The following is a 21,163-nucleotide window of genomic DNA, read 5'->3' as shown; positions in this document are numbered from 1 at the left end:
TGTTCCCTCCCATTTTGTTTTGTTGTTATAGACTTCCTGTTTTGATGGACAATCTTCTAGAAACGCCATAATGACTTTTTTTTTCAATAAACAAATGAAGAGCTTCATCATGGTCACACTGAATCATGGTGGTCATTTAAAAATCTTGTCAATTTTAATTTAGATAATTTTATGTAATCCATAATTAAAGTTTCTGCATTTTAATTATTTCCATAATTTACACTCACCTAAAGGATTATTAGGAACACCTGTTCAATTTCTCATTTATGCAATTATCTAATCAACCAATCACATGGCAGTTGCTTCAATGCATTTAGGGGTGTGGTCCTGGTCAAGACAATCTCCTGAACTCCAAACTGAATGTCAGAATGGGAAAGAAAGGTGATTTAAGCAATTTTGAGCGTGGTATGGTTGTTGGTGCCAGACGGGCCGGTCTGAGTATTTCACAATCTGCTCAGTTACTGGGATTTCAACGCACAACCATTTCTAGGGTTTACAAAGAATGGTGTGAAAAGGGAAAAACATCCAGTATGCAGCAGTCCTGTGGGCGAAAATGCCTTGTTGATGCTAGAGGTCAGAGGAGAATGGGCCGACTGATTCAAGCTGATAGAAGAGCAACTTTGACTGAAATAACCACTCGTTACAACCGACGTAAGAAGCAAAGCATTTGTGAAGCCACAACACGCACAACCTTGAGGCGGATGGGCTACAACAGCAGAAGACCAGTTGAAGACTGGAAAAATGTTGCCTGGTCTGATGAGTCTCGATTTCTGTTGAGACATTCAGATGGTAGAGTCAGAATTTGGCGTAAACAGAATGAGAACATGGATCCATCATGCCTTGTTACCACTGTGCAGGCTGGTGGTGGTGGTGTAATGGTGTGGGGGATGTTTTCTTGGCACACTTTAGGCCCCTCAATGCCAATTGGGCATCGTTTAAATGCCACGGCCTACCTGAGCATTGTTTCTGGCCATGTCCATCCCTTTATGGCCACCATGTACCCATCCTCTGATGGCTACTTCCAGCAGGATAATGCACCATGTCACAAAGCTCGAATCATTTCAAATTGGTTTCTTGAACATGACAATGAGTTCACTGTACTAAAATGGCCCCCACAGTCACCAGATCTCAACCCAATAGAGCATCTTTGGGATGTGGTGGAACGGGAGCTTCGTGCCCTGGATGTGCATCCCACAAATCTCCATCAACTGCAAGATGCTATCCTATCAATATGGGCCAAAATTTCTAAAGAATGCTTTCAGCACCTTGTTGAATCAATGCCACGTAGAATTAAGGCAGTTCTGAAGGCGAAAGGGGGTCAAACACAGTATTAGTATGGTGTTCCTAATAATCCTTTAGGTGAGTGTATTTTATTTTATTATAAAGTCAAAGTTAAAAACATAAAACCAGGCACAACCATTAAAGTCTGTCATGTAAAGTCTGTTACTCTAATATTTAGTTCTTTGCTATTTTAAACTTTTTATCTATTACTCAATTTCAATACTGGTTCGTTTCATTCAAGTGTTGCCCCCAGGAAACCTATTATGTTTCAATATACTTTTATTTCAGTAATGATTTCCATTTCATGGTTTAAAGTGATATTTGTATCCATTGTTTTCATATTTTGTGCATTAATGGTTCAAAAAGGACAGTTCACTCATCATTTACTCATGCTCATGTTATTCCAAATCCCCCTTTTTTGGACGAAGTATTATGTTTGTTTTGTTTTTTTTTAAAGCATGCACATTCTCATAACATGAATGTTAAGGGGGGGGGAAATCAGTACAACAAAAGTTTTAGTCTCTGTGATTATTAGTCCTGGTTTCACAGACAGGGCTTATATTAAGCCAGTATTAAGCCTTAGTTCAATTAGGACATTAAAGTAACTTTTATAAACACGTCTTAGAAAAAACATTACCAGTGTGCATCTTGAGACAAAAGTTGCTTTTAGTTAAAACAGCTCCAACATGCATTTTAGTCTGGGACTATAAGCCGTGTCTGTGAAACCGGGATTTCTGTGTGTATACATCCATTTACATCTGCATAATGTTAAATGTTAAAACCACAATGTTAAAACCAAACCTATGCATTTGATTTTTTTTTTCATAGAAATGCAATGCCTGTTTGTTCACTTGATTTGTTTATGTTGATATAGGTGTGAAAGGTGTGTGTGTGTGAGAGAGAGAGAGAGAGAGAGAGAGAGAGAGAGAGAGAGAGAGAGAGAGAGAGAGAGAGAGAGAGAGAGAGAGAGAGAGAGAGAGAGAGAGAGAGAGAGACTTTTTTGACTTTTTAAAGCAATTTATTCCATCATTAAAAAAAACTTTTTTAACATCTAAAAAACATAATTTTTATCAAAACATTACCATTTAAAAAAGAGATCTTCCCCTTCTATGAAAATTAAACTTTTGTTTACACACCATTTCTTCTCAAACATTAGGAGATTACAATGCATTTTATTAAATTCATATTCTAATCTTACCCTGGATTCAACCAAGGCCTTAAATAGATTAACCATATTAACTTTTTGTCCTTCCATTTCAATTCTATAAGCTTTCCAAATGGCTAATTTTGCTTGACCAACCAAAAAATTTGAAAAATTACAGATTTCCCACTTATCGCGAGAATACTTACAACCAAAAATAAACACTGTTTTTGAAAAAATTATTCCTAAACTGCTCAAAATTCTATCCAAAACATTAAAAAGTGGAGATAGTTTACAACATTCACAGAAAACATGAAAAACTGTGTCAAGTTCATTGCACAAAGAACAAAAAGAAGAATCTGAATATTCACATTTAAACAAAAAAACTTTTGTTGGTAATGCACAATGCAAAATCTGCCACTGTAAATCACCAGACCTTTTTGGTAGGGGGTTTTTATACAGTAACCGCCATGAAGGTGATTTATTCTCTGTCAATGAGAGATGAGATCTCCATTTTGTATCTCTCCTCTCTCTTAATTGTCCAGCAAAGAAAGACTTTACACAAACGTTATATAAATTTTGCTTGTTCACAACAGAAAAAGGAAGGCTTTGTAAACCTTTAAAAGAGAGCAACAAGTTCACATTATCGTCATCATCATTCTCATGTTGGTCTACCTGTGGTGAGAACACTTCAGGAAAAAGAACTTCTGAATAATTATTACCAGACATAAAATTGGTTATATATTCCCACAAAGACGTAGGAAAAGATGTTTTCAAATTCTTCAATATATTCCCAACAATTCTCTCTGATCTACCTCCAATCTTTATAGTTAAATGTTGTACTGAAAACCACTCTCTATCAGTCAAATCAATCAAATCTCCAACTTTAGTTACACCAACTAAACCAAAGAAAAATCAATGCTAGGCATAAAAGTATGGGAAAACCAGGGATTGTGAAAAAGTGGTTCATTAAAGCCGAAATGTTCTTTTCGCTCCGACTTAAAATAACTCCAAGCTTCAAACACAGATCCATAAAACTTGATCTTAAACATATCCTTTACAACATTAACAGAGCTCAGAAATATTTGTTTATCAAAACCGATCTTGTTTTTCTCTCGTAGAATGGCAAGACCAAAACTGATCCATGGTACAGAGTCAGAAGAGTAAAGCAGTTTTTGTGCAGTCTGTAACCTCATGGCTTTCACCTTAGAGGCTAGATGAATTAGTCCTTGACCGCCCTCAATTACTGGAAGGCACAGAACTCCTGGAGGGAGCCAATAATGGTCTCCCCAAAAAAAGTCAACAAAGGCTTTTTGAAGTTGCAATAAGAGCTCTTTGGGAGGGTCCAACACTGTTAGACGATGCCACAGCATTGAGGCGGCTAGATTGTTCACTACTAACACTCTGCCTCTGTAAGAAAGCTGAGCTTGAATCCATTACCATCTCTGGAGCTTGCCTGTTACTTTTTCTAAAAGTCCTTCCCAATTCTTTTCCATAAACTGTTCAGTCCCAAAAAACAGTCCAAGTATCTTTACACCTTCTTTATTCCAAAGGCACTGATGTGGAAGTTGCGGTAGATTCTGATTCAACCAATGACCTAATAATAAAGTGTCTGTTTTTTCCCAATTGACACGTGCCGAAGAAGCACTCTCATAGATGTTGAGGCATGAAATTAGATGTTTAACATCATCTTCAGATCTAATGATCACTGTGATGTCGTCGGCATAAGCTGTTAGTTTAACTGATGGAGTATTCGAGAGGCAAGATGATGGAACCGTCAATCCTTGCAGCTTCTCCCTCAACATCCTCAACATTGGTTCAATGGAAATTGTGTACAAGAGGCCAGATAAACTACAACCTTGTCTCACTCCTCTATGTACAGAAAAAGGTCTTGTCAGAATTCCATTAATTTTCAACATGCTATAAACATCTTCATACAGAAGTCTAATCCATGAAGTAAACTGCTTTCCAAAGCCAAAGCCTTCAAGTATTTTGAACAGATATTCATGGTCAACTTTATCGAAGGCCTTCTCCTGGTCCAAACAGACAAGACCAAGTTTAAACTTATGCAGTTCGGTTAAATACAACATGTCCCGCACAAGAAAAAGATTGTCAAATATAGACCGCTTTGGTACACAATAGGACTGATCTTCGTGAATAATGGATGCTAAAAATTCCTTGAGACGATTTGTCAGAGCTTTAGATAATATTTTATAATCAGTTCCCAAAAGAGAAACTGGTCGCCAGTTCTTGAATAGGCCAAGATCTCCTTTCTTGGGTAAATGGTAAGAGTGATTACAGCTCTTCTGCAACTCAGGGGTAAGATTTTTGATTCAAAACTTTCACAAAATACAGTATACAGATCCTGTCCGATGAGGGACCAGAAGGCTTTGTAGAACTCAGAGGTCAAACCATCTAACCCTGGAGATTTTCCTGAGGATTGCTGCTGAACAGCCTCAGTTAGCTCGTGAAGTGACAAGGCTTTGTCTAATTCAGCTTTATCTTCTTTTTTAAGATGTGGAAGTCCATCTAAAAGCTGATTTGTTGCTTCAAGGTCACAAGGTTGTGCTGTATATAAATCCTCATAAAAGAGTAAAGTTTGTGAAATTATTTCTTTCTTTTCCATTATTTCTTTTCCATTTGGCAATTTAATATAATTTATGTTTTTCTTTTCTCTAATATTCCTCTCCAATGAAAAAAAGAATGTTGTTGAAGAATCCATGCTGTTTAGCTGAAGATATTTTCCCCGTATCGATGCGCAGCGACTTCTTTCTTCATACAAATTCTTTAAAATCAAATTGTACTCTTTAAGCATTTTTGCAGTTTCTGTCTCTTCACCATCACTGATGGAACTGCTTAACTGGAGAATTTGCTCTTCCAAGAACAGGACCTTTTCTTTCAGCTCCATCATACGGCTTCTTGTATATTGCTGACAAAAGAGCTGGATCTGTACTTTTCCAGTATCCCACCACTGGCCTAAATTTTTATACTGTAACTTTCTCTCTCTCCACTCTCTCCAAAACAAAGTAAAAAATTGTACAAAAGACTTATCTTGCAATAATCTATTGTTAAAACGCCAAATATGATGGTGGGAAGTGCTCTGTTTTATGGTCATAGTTACCGCAATATAATGATGATCAGAAAATGATGTTGGCAAAATTTTACTATTAAAAAACCTTCCTCTATTATTCTTTTGAACGTAAAATCTATCAAGTCTTGCACCAGAAACTGTGTTCGAATTAATTTTCAACCATGTATATTGTCTATCTCTAGGGAAGGCTTCTCTCCAAACGTCTACAAGGTTGTGAAAACGAATATCAGTTTTGAGAGTTTCAGACGAATTGAGATTAGGTTCAACATGGTTCCGATCCATAGTATAATCAAGAGTACAATTAAAATCACCAGCTAAAATTATTATTCTATTATTTGGAATTTTTGAAATAACATTTTTTAATTTTTTGAAAAAAGAAACTCTTTCTACACCGTCATTAGGAGCATAAATGTTAATGAGAGAAAAAAATAACTCAAATAACTTAAATTCTATAATTTGCATTCTGCCAGGTATAACTTCTTCAGCTCTGCTATCTTGTACTTGTACATCTGAAGAAATAAGAACTGCTACACCGGCACTAACGTTTGAACCATGGCTAAGGAAAGTTTTACCTTTCCACTCACTTAGCCATTGCACCTGATTATTCAAATCTGTGTGTGTTTCTTGCAGAAAAACTATACCAGATTTTTTCCAATTAAAAAAATCAAACAAAGCACACCTTTTTTCAGCACCACGACACCCATTAACATTCAAAGATCCAAAGTTTAAGGATGCCATGATGCTGACTATTAATAAAGAGACAAAAAGCGTCCAAACACAGGCTATAAATTCTCTTCTCTCCATTTAAAAAAAAAGAAAAGAATATTCAAACCTTCTTTACATTACGGTTTACCGTGTTTTTTACCTTTGTTATTATTTTCTTAAGGCGATAACGCTTCCGTCTACTTAATTCCTCAACGAATGCTTTGTTCATTGCCATTTTACATGACACCAAAAATCGCTTCAAATCAGGCAAAAACGTCTCTATTTGTGGTTTACGAGCTCCCTTAGTACTATCTAGAAAGTCACTGATTTGCTTTACTGTGTAGTACAATCTAGCGTCAAGCGACTCCGATCTCTCAGCATCATCTACGTCAGAAGGACTATCTATACTCTCAAGATCCTGATCTGAATCATTTTCAGAAATAGCATATCCTGAACTCACATTGGACATCTGGGTACAGCTTTCTTCCTCAGCTTCCTCTCTTTCGCCTTCTGTTTTATCATCTTCTATAACTGTTTGCCCTTTTTCTGATTGTTTGTCCTCTTCATTTACAATCAGAGTAGATTTTTCTACACTTGCTAGATTTACAATCTCCTCACCCGTATCCTGATTTTCTACGTCTCTTCCTACATCAGTGTTTTCTTTAGGTGCTGTTTCAACAGCAGGAACAAGAACATTATTTTGTTCAACGTGTTGCTCAATTATTTGCGGATTAGATGACTTATCTGTTTGTTTTTTTGGACATGTTTGCCTAACATGCCCGTGTTCCCCGCACGCAAAACACCGCAAGTGATCCGAGCTAATAAAGATTGTATAATCTTTGCCTTCGTTTTTGAGTTTCACTGCTAAATTGAGCGGATCTTGTTGCTCATTCAATATCATGTACGTAAAGCGTCTAAAAGACATAACGTGCTTGATATTCTGATTTTTCAGACCCAGCGGAATCATTTTTATAGGTGCTGTTAATTTGCCATATCTTTCAAGAACGCTTTGAATGGTTTCGTTCTTTATGAACGGAGGAACGTTCGATAATACGATTTTCTTAGATGGACTCGATAACGGCAGTACTGGCACAAACGTATCATTCATCGTAATTCCGCGTTCAACCAAACCATCAACCATCTGGACATCGGCAAGAAAAACAACAACAGCTTTGTTCATCCTTGAAGCTGACTTGATATTTAACCCACCAACCTGTCCGCTGACTGCAACCACCACATCTTCCACAGATATTGAATCATCAGGTGTGCATTTCAAACCGTGTCTAAGAGTCAAGCGTGAGAAATCTCCGCTTGACCCCATTTATCTAGGTTTGCCGACCTCAGTCGGCGTTCAAAAATAAGTTTGTTACATAAACTAAACTCTTTAACGAAATCTTATAAAAAGAAAACGAAAAACAAGATTAAAGTAAACAAACTCTCATGTGCTCCCGAACTCTAATTCTTCCCACTACCCACAATCCCTAGCGAGAGAGAGAGAGAGAGAGAGAGAGGAACTGACTGTCTTCTTGACCCTCTCTAATCTTGATCACTCAGTGACATATGGAGAGGTTGTTCTGTGTGAGATTGACATGAAAGACCTGACCTTCACAGTCAGCTTCACAGCCACCAGAGATATCTAATAACAAAAGCTGCTTTAACAGAGGCCATATGAAATGGGTGTGTGTGTATATATGCGTATCTTCAGCTTAATTGAATTTCATTGCATTTAACTACTTTATCTATCTATCCATCCTACTAGAAATGTGACAGAAATGTTAAGAACAAAACATTGATAATTGTATTTCACATTCCCATTTCAAGGAAGATTTGATTTCACCTGACGTCTTTCTTACAGTTAATAGATTTAAACAATTCTGCAGGGAAATTGGAAAACTCTCCTGCTTGTTTAAATGAAATAGTCTGCTGCTTCTCCGTTTGATGTTTACTATATATTCCATTCTATAAGTGCTGGCTAAAAAGCCTAATCGTGTTGAGGGAGAGGGGCTGATATCTGTTCAATCACCCCTGCTCTCCACTCTCCTCCAGCAACAGCAGGGACAGTTTACACAGTCGGTAAAACAGGTGGCTGAGTGAATTATCTATAAAAAAAAAGACTCCATTTTGTGAGGTGGCCAAGGGGTTAGGACAGTTAGATGTCAGTCCAACCATACTGCTTCAATCCCCTAACACACACAGAGAGATCTTATCTGATTGTGTGTGAGTGTGTGTTTGTGTAGCCTATGTGACTTTGTGACTTCAGGCTAATGTTTCAGCTCTATCATGACAGCTGACAGTGAGAAATGTTTCAGCTTCTCACATACTGTTCATTTATATTCTCATTTCTTCTAGATCTCCTTGTAGCTCTTGAATCTCCTTGTGTGATATCCATGGACACACTAAACACTACTGTTCAAATATTTAGAGTCAGTAAGATGTAAGATATTTATACTTTTATTCAGTTAGGATGCATTAAGTATAGATCAAAAATCACTTTCACGTTGTTACATATGCGCTGGTTTTTTTTACCTTTATAATCCTGAAAAACGTTTTCCACAAAAAGCAACAAAACTGTTTTCAACATTGATAATAATAAATGTTTCCTGAGCAGCAGATCAGCATATCAGAATGATTTCTGAAGGATCATGTGGCACTGAAAAAGCCAGACGATTCCATCGTCATATTCTTGTAAAATACAAATTTCTCAGTTTTGAAAACCTGATAATCCACACAAACCTGTGTTTGATGTATAAGATCTTCCATGAAAATGCTGCTCCTCCACTAAAAGAGTTCATATCTTTGGGCTCTGAAAAAACAGCTCGAGCCACAAGATCTACAGTGCGAGGCGAATGCAGGATCCCTAAACGCAGGACCGCATTTTGAAACTATGCTTTTTCTTGTGTGGCTGCTCGTCAGTGAAATATGTTGCCTATTAGAGCTGATAAGAACGTCTCAGGTTACGACTGTAACCTTTGTTCCCTGAGAACAGGGAACGAGACAATACGTCATCGACGCTATATGGGGAACGCCTCAGGCGTGACAGGTGTCTGAAATCACTATCAAATCACGTCAATCACATTGACCGGCGACAGCCGTGAATCATTAACGTGAATGATTAACGTGCGACCTGGAAGTATATAAGGGCGCCTTGCAAACATGACAAATCACCTTATCGTCTGAAGGGACTGTACGGTAGGCAAGCCCCGAGGCATGGCAGGGAGACGTATTGTCTCGTTCCCTGTTCTCAGGGAACAAAGGTTACAGTCGTAACCTGAGACGTTCCCTTTCGAAGGGAACTCAACAATACGTCATCGACGCTATGGGGAACGAAATACCCACTCCGCCATGCTGAGGGGAGTGCATGCCCTCAGGCAGTGACAACTGTCCGAACCAGCAAATTCAAATGAAATGCTAGAACCACTCACCCTCAGGTCACACTGGGCTGTCAGTGACACCATTCCCTACGGTCATAGCCCAAACTATAAGCCTCACAGGAAAACCTCCATAAACATAGTTAAATGAAAGGGCTACCTGGGCCTGCTCAAAGGCCTAGGACCACAACTTCAATTAGAAGGGATCCCTTCTAGGGAATGTGGCTAGGTAACCCGAAGGAACGCCAGCCAATCACTATTCAGGGGAACGTACTCACCCCGAAATGCCACCAGGACGGCCTGACCTGGCGTCAGAGCATAGACACTTAGTCTGGCCACTTCCTGTCTGTCCGAAGACAAAGCCTCTGGACAATTGCCTTAGGTAAGGCATCCAACCCGAGGGACTGCGAAGCTGGCAGTGAACCGCTCGGCCGCTCTCAGAGACGGGATATCCCGGAGAGTATGACTCAGCATAGTGCTTTCCAACCCTTGCTAGCGAGGGGAGTTTCTCTACTCGATCCACGGATCAACCCAGTGTCTGTGTTTCAAAACACTGAGGAGGCCTGTGAAGGCCTAAGGACTGATCTAACTGGGAGGGCTCGCGAGAGGCCTACGACCGTCTGACCAGACTCAGGAGTCCGCATGCTCACAGTGACCCTCAATGAGGGGAGCATATGGTCCCCCTGGTAGGCAAAACCAGGCTGTAGGCAGGAAAGAGGTTCCGAGAGGGAACCAGTAGCAGAGAATGAACACTTTAGTCGAGCCAGGGCGCAAGCTCGCCTTCAGCAGCTGCCTGATAAGGCCAGCTGAAATGATAGCAAGAGGCCACTAGCTTCCTGAACCCAGCACCGCTAGGGAACCACTCACAAGGAGGCCTGGTGAGGCCTACTACCTGATAGCAACATTATGTGGTCACCGACAGGGAGGCCTAGAGAGGCCTACTACCTGATAACGATAGTACGTGGGGAACTCACCGTCAGGGAGGCCTGGTGAGGCCTACTACCTTATAATCACAGCATGTGGGAACTCATCTTCATTCTATCAGAGAGAGACCAACTACTCTACCCTGAGGTGGCTAATAGCCCAAAGGCTAACATAGTTATCGTTCTGGCCACCTAACGGGGAACTTCAGGGCCCTGATAATCCAAAAAAGTTCTCTTACCTTATTACCTTGACATGGCCCCATAACTCTATACAGGGAACGAGGTCTGTAAAGAGAAACATATTATTTTTTAATCACAAAAATTACTCTTTGAAAGGCCAGCAGCTCACCTGCGGCGTGCGAAGTGAAGACTCACCAGACAGTTCTTCATGAACATGGGGTCTACCAGCCTCAGGCCTGATGTAAGAAGCGTCTGGGGAGTCGGGGAAGAGAGGAAAGGGCTAAGATATAATCACGCCCTCAGGGAGGATGATCCATGACCGACGCAACGTGCGTTTGTGCCGGATCACCTCCCTCAGATCCCTCTTCTTGCGGGAGTCGCGCCTCCTCTGCGACCTACTACTCCACGGAGGAGGCGCAGGAGAGGTGACACTGGCTCTCTGACCTCATCTAAGGTCCTTGGACCATGATAGGCCAGGCCCTCCCATCTGTCTGGGCGTGGACACGGATATCATCGGTATGTATGTCCTGGATACAGCTGAGCGCGCCTTCGCCTCTCTGAACTTTCCAACCACCGCCAACATGGAGGTGCCGAAAAGCTCAGAGGGCGAAACCAGCGAATCGAGGAGAAAGCCATTCTCTTTCTTCCCGATGTCGGCCAGGTTCAACCACAAATGTCTCTCTGTGGCCAGTTTCGTCGCCATCCCGGAGAGCTATATATATTTTTTTATTTTTTTATTTTTCATTTGCGGCGCAGCTCAGTAACCGCCTCAGGGGCCCCACCCCCTGGTCGAGATCCCCCAGCAGATCGGCCTGCTGTACCTGCAACACCGCCATGATGTGCAGGCTAGCCCCGGCCTGACCCGCTGACGTGTCTGCTCTGCCATTCAACTGGCAGGGTTTGAGCTCTCAGTGTCGATTGTTTTCCCATCGACGCATGCCCACGCTCTCCTATCCTCTAAACATCAGCGAGACTAGCCTGCTGATGTTGGTGGATACAGGCAGAGTATGGGTTCTTCCATGTCCTCTCGATCTCAGTATGAGATCAGGAAGAAATGAAAGGCTCACCTGAGCTGGTGGTTCTATGACCGGGGAAAAAACGCTCTCATCGCGAGCGATTTCTCCCCCAACGAGCAGCCACGGCAGCTGCAGCCTGCCCGCGGCGCGTTCTATAACACCAACCAGCTCAGCATACACGGGGCAGGGTGGCTGAGAAGATACAGGAAAATATCTTATTATTACCACCCTCATCAGCCATCTCCTGTTTGTCCGGGAGAGCGCTTGCTGCCGGACTAAGTTTTCCCTTTTTTTTTTTTTTGAAAAACTTCATCCAATTGCAGCTTCTCGTCAGCCGCCGTATCGTCTGAGAGCATTACACCCCTCTCAAGGCGATCGGCGAGCTTCATCTGTGACATCCAGACACTAAACCCTCTTCTCTCGAGAAGAGGGACAGGCACGATCACAATTTGTACAGGCAGTTCAGCGTCTTCCTTCCCAGACCAAAAAATGCACAGTTCGTGTGTGTCACCCGGCTTCAGATATCTTGAGCACGGGTCTGCACACTTCTGAAAGCATTTCATAATTACCTGATTTTCAAAGCAGTTACAGACAAAACAGTCCCTGAAGACGAAAAGATGATTTGTCATGTTTGCAAGGCGCCCTTATATACTTCCAGGCAGGCCCGTCGCCAAGGGGGGGCATTAGGGGGCCGTGCCCCCCCAGATGACACAACGTGCCCCCCTAATCATATGGTCATTGAGCAAACTTACTATTGAGAGCAAAAAAACGTATCCACGTATTCCATAACGAAATGTCGTCAGCAGCATTTAGCACACAGGTGCACTAATCTCTGTAATTTTAAATAACACATTAGTCTTCAGAAATATCAAAATTAGTCGGAGCGTGTAAGGCTCTGCGCAAGGCTTACCTTCCCCTGGCCGAGCGGGCTTGTCGAATTTTCTGATTCATTTGCCTGCTAAAAACAGCCTACTGTTTACACGTAAAAAAAGGTAATTCTTCTCAGAATTGCGTGATAAAAAATCAAAATGGCAAGTTATAAAGTCAGAGTTGAGTGATATACAGTCACATTTCCGTGTTATAAAGTCAGAATTGTGAGGAAAAACTCTGAATTGAGAGAAATGCATGTGAGAATTGTGAGATAAAAAGTCGCAATTATCTTTTAATTTTTTTAATTCCGTGGCGAAAACAAGCTTCCATATTAGCTACTTACTTCTGATTGCTTTTAGAGGGAAAAGCTGTCCATAAATGCTGGTCTAGGATCAGTTTTCTCCGTAATAAAAGAATATTGGCTAAACTCCGGTGTTTTGAGCGGTGAGTGGATTAGTTCTATGCGCGTGGAAATCCTCTCGTTATAATAATAGGCTATGCAAATAAGGCATTATTGTGTATCAGCTTTACTGATAGCCTAGGAACTTTGTGAGATCGCGATGAAGTTGTATAACCGCTTTTTAAAGATAATAAAATAGGCGCTCTTTGCGAGCTTTCTGCCATGTCAAATCCTGCATATAGCCTAGTAAATGTTTTTAAAGGGGAAGCGCATATCCTCATGGTGTTGGTTCACCCTCCGCCTATGATCAGATTCAGAAACTTAATATTTTGTGTTTTGGTGTTGTTTAAATATAGAATTTGGTCTATTTCAGTTATATTAGACTAAATAGAGGATGTTATTGTTTTTGTGACTGTCTGTTTTGTAGATCTCATCATAAAAAGTGTGCCCCCCCATGAAAATGAAATGCCCCCCCATTCTATATGTTCTGGCGACAGGTCACACGTTAATCATTCACGTTAATGATTCACGGGCTGTCGCCGGTCAATGTGATTGACGTGATTTGATAGTGATTTCAGACACCTGTCACGCCTGAGGCGTTCCCCATAGCGTCCATGACGTATTGTTGAGTTCCCTTCGAAAGGGAAGCACAAATTCTTATACGTTTTCACGTCTGGCAAAGAAATGGCTTTTGTCAAATCAAATCTGCACCCACATGTGACCGATGTTGTGCATGTGAAGACTTGATTCTTTTAATTTGGCAATATTTATTTGGTCAATGTAAATTTCATTATTCATGTATGCATTTTATTATAACATCAGCCTGCCCAGGGACTACGGGTGGAAATTAGCTCTTGAGCTAAAACCTGGTACTATGCATCTCTCCCCTTGAGGTTAATGTTTATTGTACGCTGTCCCTGTTTCTCTAAATAAAAAAAAATAAAAAAATCTGGAGTAATGATGCTGAAAATTAAAATTTGTCATCACAGGAATAAATTACATTTTAACAGGGACGTGCAGATAGTTCTTCAGGGGCAGGGGCTCAAATGTAAAAAACGGGCATATATATATATATATATATATATATATAATATATATATAGAGAGAGAGAGAGAGAGAGAGAGAGAGAGAGAGAGAGAGAGAGAGAGAGAGAGAGAGAGAGAGAGAGAGAGAGAGAGAGAGAGAGAGCTGGATATATATGCTTTGCATCACAGAAATAAATTATATTAAAAAGTATATTAAAATAGAAAACAATTTATTTTAAATTGTAATTTCTTTTCTGTATTTTTGATCAAATAAATGCAGGCTTGATGCGCATAAGGGACTTTAAAAACAATTTTTTGCTGCGGGTGAGTACTTGGTGACAGAATTTTCATTTTTGAGTGAACTAACTCTTTAAGCAACACCATTGTTAATTACATCTTTTGTTTTATTTTCAAGTTCGTGGTCTGAATCATGTCGTCTGCAATGTCGATTCATCCGTTAACATCCCTAGTAAAGAATGAAGCTTTAATGATTTGAAAGTAATGGATTATCAGCTCATCATGTATCCCTGTTGGTGCATTCAGAATCAGATTCAGGTGTAGTGCTTCTAACGTCAAAGTAAATGCAGTATCAAGTGTGAGAGTTAGGGCAAATACTGCCAACACCAGTCTGAAAAATAATGCATCCCCCCCTTGTGCTTGCAGGTTCATTCTGAGAATCAACCCTGGTACCAAACACCAAAGGCCCAGATCATATGGAAATCTGGAAAGGTCCAAAGAAAAGCATCAGCCCGAACCCCTCAGTGTTTTTCATCAGAGAGCTTTTCAACTTTGACTGGCAATTACTAAAATGTAACACAAACTGACTTTTACTGTATTCTATTTAGTAAAATGTATTGCTTTTCAGTGTGTGTGCGTTTTTGGCATAATGGTCCCCAGACGATTAATTCTAAGGACTTTGGTAATGATGCCTTTTCTTCTTCAGCTGGCTTCTAGAGGTCAAGATTTGTAATTTGTACTTCTAAAAAGAAAATGTTCAACAATTAAAAATATAAGGACAAATGTTCATGAGTGATTGTGATTTTTGGGGGGTGGGGTGTTTTTTTTTAAATAAATGAAAATAAACTCTGTACCTACTGCAAATGACAATACAGTAAAAATACTGTAAATTCAAGTACAATTTGTATGGTAAAGCGTATTTCTATGATATATTAGACATTGTCTGTTCATGAAACGGTTTTAATATATAGGAGATGGAGAAAAATGACGTGGAATATCTCGTGCTTTTCCGAATTAGCCTTCAAAGCATGCCCGGTTTGTAAATAATAACCTCTGCTACTTTAACTATAATACACTGCTCATAACTTTCTAAATCAGCAATTGGAATAATCAGATGTGGACTAGTTAAAGGATACAATCGAAGCAGAAGTTAAACTAAGGTAAGAAAAACACAAACGTGTTAGGTGTCCTCACAAATAAACACGTTGGGTAAACCATAGACATAATAAATACATAGACGCCCTATTGGCCGCTGGAGCGTACGTCAACGGCGCCGCCATGTTGGGGATGGCAACTTTCCCATACCTCTCATACCGGGAATTGAGAAAAATGCATGTTTTGTGCGCTGTTTGGGGCTGTACACATCGACACACAATTGAAAACAGCTTTCGAGGAATTACCTTTCACAAGCAAGACTGAACGTTTGTTTTTGGTTGTATTTGGTCATGATTTAATTAGTAATAGTAACGTTCAGAGGATACATTTAAAAATACTACTGTTATTGTGTCACGAAATGTAGTTTAAATAGTTTTTCAGTCGACAATGTAGTTGTTTAAAGCTCAAATATGTGGTTTGTTTATAAAGATAGCGCCTATTTAAAAATTTGATCTGACGTTTTCGGAGTTGTAAGATGCGCTCAGCGCTCGTCTACCCCGCCTGGAACAGCCGTACCTCGGCCAGTGCTTCTCAATTTTTGCCGCTGACTCGGATGTCTGTAGTCTAGTGGTTAAACATGAGATATAATTCGTCTTGTGTATATCTAACGGGCGATCTTTGGTCTCATTAATCTATAAATGGTTCCCTGGTAAATCGTTTTGGCTGAGGGCAAATTGAAGTTTCATAACTTTATATTTAGGCTATTTTAACGTTGTATCCTGTTTGATGAATGTTGAATGTTTGACTGAAGCTACTTCTGTTATACTGATCAATAAAACTGAAATTTAACAAAAAGAGTTAAATATTAAAGTCACTATTTAACTTATTTTTTATTGTGTATATTCTGCAATTGATATTTCTTATTCTATTGCTATTATTATAGTATTATTAATAAACTATGCTATTATCAATATTTTTATGATTGTATTATTGTACTTATGATATTATATAATTATACTAATCATTACAATTTTATTTGCTGTATACTATTTGTTTATTTTATTGACTAAACTATTTACTATTAATTCTCACTTTATGTTATATTTACTATTTGCATTGCACTGTAGTTGTAACGTATTATTATAAAGGATCCATCAGTTATCTTTGTTATTGCTAAAATCTGGTCAATCACAGAAAATGCTTTTTCCACAATAAGAAAACTTATATCTCAGTATGGGGGTCTTCACCATTCTTATCCAAGAATAAAAAGCCAGATACAAGCCTGAGTTAATTGACCATTCTTTATTAAAAAAAAAATATTTTACAAGTCTAACTATCGAGATTTTAAATAACTAGAGATGGAACTTTTTGTACACCACATACAAACCACTGAAATCGGTTGATAAATGTAAAAACAGTTTGTTTTTATCCAGAAAAAACGCAGCTCCCCCGTTTACTTACATTTGATTACAGTGCAGTCTTGCCCTCAGCAAAATGGCGGACCCGTTGACGTATCGCAGCAACGTTCCAAAGCGGCCAATAGGGCGTCTATGTTTTTATTATGTCTATGGGGTAAACGATCTCGCACTAGGATAGGTAAGGGATAATCCACGGCTAGCCATGCATTAAAGGATTTTAATGCACGACGTAGAGGCGAAGAACCACCCGACGCGAAGCGGAGGGTGGTTGCCTCTAGGTCGTGCATTAAAATCCTTTGATGCATGGCTAGCCGTGGATTATCCCGCTTATACCTCGGTTATTTGCCAAGTTAATAAGAAGTTAAAGCTGTAACTGATGTTTACAATGCAATTTTTTAACAGACGTGTAAAAATGACGGTTATTTTCTTAAGTTACGGCTCGTTAGTTCTAGCACTCCGTCCGCTTTAAATAAAGTAGAGCCATCGGATTGCTTTTATTTGAATGAATTATCACATTTATTTAAATTCATTATTAAAAGAGAGAGACAGAGAACTGAAAGAGAAGAAAGAGAGAGAGAGAGAGAGAGAGAGAGAGAGAGAGAGAGAGAGAGAGAGAGAGAGAGAGAGAGAGAGAGAGAGAGAGAGAGAGAGAGAGAGATGCGTGCGAAAGTTACCTATGAGCGTCTCTTCTTTAAAGTCTACAGTCCCCTCATTGCTTAAGCATAGGCCTATATAGCTAACTTAAAGTCCCCGTGAACCGGAAGTTGCGGACGACTTTTCTCCAGTGTTGTGACGTATTTCCGAGAGAAACGGAATACTAAATGAGGCAAAATGGTGGGCGTGGCTTTTTTTCCCAACTAGCACCTGATTGGATCTAGAAAAGTAGGTGTTTTCATTCAGCCTGTCTACTGTCAGTTGGAGGGGCATGATTACGGATGTTAAGAAGACACCCAAACCGTGAAACCTACGTCATCAGGCAAGGTCCTCCAACGCAGAGGGGAGGGGAAATTTCAGATTTTGACTAAAGATTACGAAGCCAAAAAATTTTTTTGTGTGGATTGACTTGCATGGATGAATTGTTCACCACAAAACGATCAATTTAGGCAAACAAAGTAAGTATGGTCAATTTTGAATTCATGGGGACTTTTAATGATTCATGGATTTATTAAAATTATTTATGAATAATAGGCAACACTGACAGTGACAAGGAAAGCTTTATTTGAACTAATCATGTCATTTATTTAAATGAATTAGCTGTATGTCAAACCAAACTTTTCTTACGCGGATGATGAACGCTGGTGTCTTTTCCATTTTTCCTGTAGCGCTTTAAAACTGATTTAAAGACGGCATTGCTTGACTTGAAGTCTTTATCCCTTATGATGTTGTATTTTGTAATGTGACGGTTTATACCTGCTCTGAGACGCATCAAACTTGCAACACTGTATTCGCGTCCAGCGGTAGACTGAACAGAGGCATAAAACTCCCGAAATGTCTCATTTAAAAGAGTAACGTTAGGTCTCGAAATCACAATTGTTCTGTCTTTGGTGCAACAAGTCACTGAAAGTGTTAACTGCCCATTTAGTTGTCTTTTTCGTATTGACCTAATCTTTGTCGTCTTCGATCTTATCTAGCTCTGTCTTTTCCCTCAAAAAAAAAAAAAAGCCTAAAACGTATCTAAGTAATATACAGTAGGCTAGTAGGCTATTTCGTTGTCACCCTGCCTCTCCAAATGCATAACTAATGCAATAATGCAGTAACAGCTGAAAAAGTACTTGGGTGTGTGTTTTATTTTATATTTACCGGTCAATAATGCAATCGCTGCTGTCTGTCCCATAAGAACATGACAGCCCGCGTATGTTGTGGAACTTGGGGCTTACATGAACCACGTGACAGCCGTTACCAATGTTTATAGTAGCGGATTAATTTCGAACTGTAATCAAACTGACTGGAACTACCTGTGCATTAAACGGTTTTACTGCACACCTTCCAGCCAATCAGAATCGAGTATTTGAACAGGCCGTGGAACGCGTTAACACACAACCCATAGCAACGCGTTATAGTAACAACGACACCTCAGACTGACAAGAAACGTAGCCTACAAATAAACGTGAATTTAGGCTACTTTAGTTTTGTACACATTGTCATGTTAATTATAATCAAATGCATTTTGTTTTATTGACCACCATATTATCATTGATATTTGTTTCTAATTTTATTTTACAGTATGAGGATCCATGACAAAGCCTGTATCTTCTGATTTGATGCCATTCGTCCATTAGAATGTCAATTCAAACCTGCCTGTTGCTAATAATAAACAAGTTTTTCTCAACTGCCACAAAACCTCTCTATCCCCTTTGACATCACCTGCAAAAATACTTACTGTATAATATGTATCATTACAAAAATATTTACTTAATAGTATGGAAGGCCATTTCCGCCGCATAAAAAAAAAATCAGTTTGTTCATATAATATATTCCACTCTAAATGATTATCTTTTGCTTTAACATTTTGATTTACGTTTTACAACTCGAATCAAGATATAAATTGTAGATTTGATAATCTGCTAAGATAATTCCAGACACATATCCTGTGACATTTCACAATGACATTTTCCAGCAGAAATCCTTACGTTTTGAACATATCTTCAGAGCATAATGTTAAAGTGTCTTTAACAGTGTGATGATGCATGCTGCTGAACTAACCATATCTTGTATTATTATTACTACTATCTCTTTTTTTTTCTAAGAATGGCTTCTTGTCATTTCAGTTGCATTTACAATGTACAGCCAGTGACATCTAGTGGCACCAACAAATAATACAATGGCCAGACGCATAGGAGTAAAAAAGTGATCTTTGCTATTTGTTCAATTAAATGAGCAGAAGCAACGCAATTCTTGAACATTTTGTATTTTCATTATGTTCAATCTACTTTATATAAACTTTCATTTTACAAATGTATCCTTTGTGTTTGGACTACGTGAATATGTTTTATTATCATACATGCACAGCTCTTACAAGCGTTTTAAAAACGAGGTTTAAAAAAGGTTTTTAAAAGCAAATGATTGTATTGAGTTTTTTAAAACACAGAAATGTTATGATTGTGCACTTTCAGATTTCTAGTTCACTAATCAAATAAGAATATTTGTGTCATTTGTGCATGAGACTTTGCATAGAATATGTGTGCATATACAGGTATAGACAGAAATAAAATATTACAGTTTGCTTTTTTTGGTAGTTACTCAAAACTTTTATCGAAACTTCAGCTTAAAAAGTACTTGACAAAGAAAGTACCAAAACTAATTACATTGCAAGTGATTAGAAACACAGTGGTAAAAAAAGAAAATCAAATAAATATCAATGAAGACAAAAACAGCCCCACACACAAACTCCTTTTGTGACAAGACACATTTCTTTCGGTCATTGATATAAAAAATACACATGAACCAACACAAATTCAATACAAATATCATGTTACTCTTTGTTGTTGCATGTTTAGTTTCATTGTGCAAATCTTACATTTTTGAGTGCATCATTGTCATTCAGGGTTTGCCATCAGAGTCAATGTAATCCATCAAAATCCAACACATCAGGGAAAGAATAATAATAATAATAATAATAGATTTTGAGAGTTCTGATACATGAATCCTTACAAATTCATTTAATAACAAATAAAAACCTCAACATATAGTATCATTGGTGAGATGTCTTTAATAGCACTTGATATAAGCAAATTAGATATTAGTTATGCTTCTTATATTTGGATTTAAGCAGCTTGTGGTACTTCAATGTTCAACCAGAAAAAAATCCGACATACAAAGAGAGAAAAAAAATCCTGCTTGTTCTGTTACATTATGGACAACCAAGAAATTGTCTTTTAATGTTTGACAATATGTCATCCAGAAAATCAGTGCAAGAATCATTTTTAGTGTAATCTCAAAGTGAAGTGCTTTTCAGGAATATCCCATCTCGGGTGGTATTTCGCAACATGGCATTCAGTTGCAAAAAGTTCATTTTGTAAACCTGCTCCCCCTTCAACTCTCACTTGCATCTCTGTGACCTCACACTTCGAAGCCTCCCTGTCCTGCGCTACAGTATTTTGGCACATTTTAAAATGGTAAAAATATTCAGAATATATGAATACAAGAATCACAAGTTTCACATGCGTTACTTTGGACTAGAACTGCGTAAAATGGTGTTGCAGGACAACACTTGGTTTAATAACACTACTGTAAATGGTTCTGTCAGTGAAGGTAGTTTAAAGTGCAATTTAGAGAGATTTCAGGGTTTGTGAGTAGGGCATTTTTTATTTTTCTGCAATATCTTTCTAACTGTGCTGAATTATGCAAAACACTTTAAAGGCACAGTTTGTAACTAATTGTCAGTTTTTCTTAATGTATAACTGAGCAGCATTT

The sequence above is a fragment of the Rhinichthys klamathensis genome, unplaced genomic scaffold (assembly GCF_029890125.1).
Source record: "Rhinichthys klamathensis goyatoka isolate OS25496 unplaced genomic scaffold, OSU_Roscu_1.1 h1tg000748l_1, whole genome shotgun sequence".
NCBI classification, from domain to species: Eukaryota; Metazoa; Chordata; class Actinopteri; order Cypriniformes; family Leuciscidae; genus Rhinichthys; species Rhinichthys klamathensis.
The sequence above is the reverse complement of the archived record's forward strand: the minus strand, read 5'-3'. Positions refer to the sequence as shown.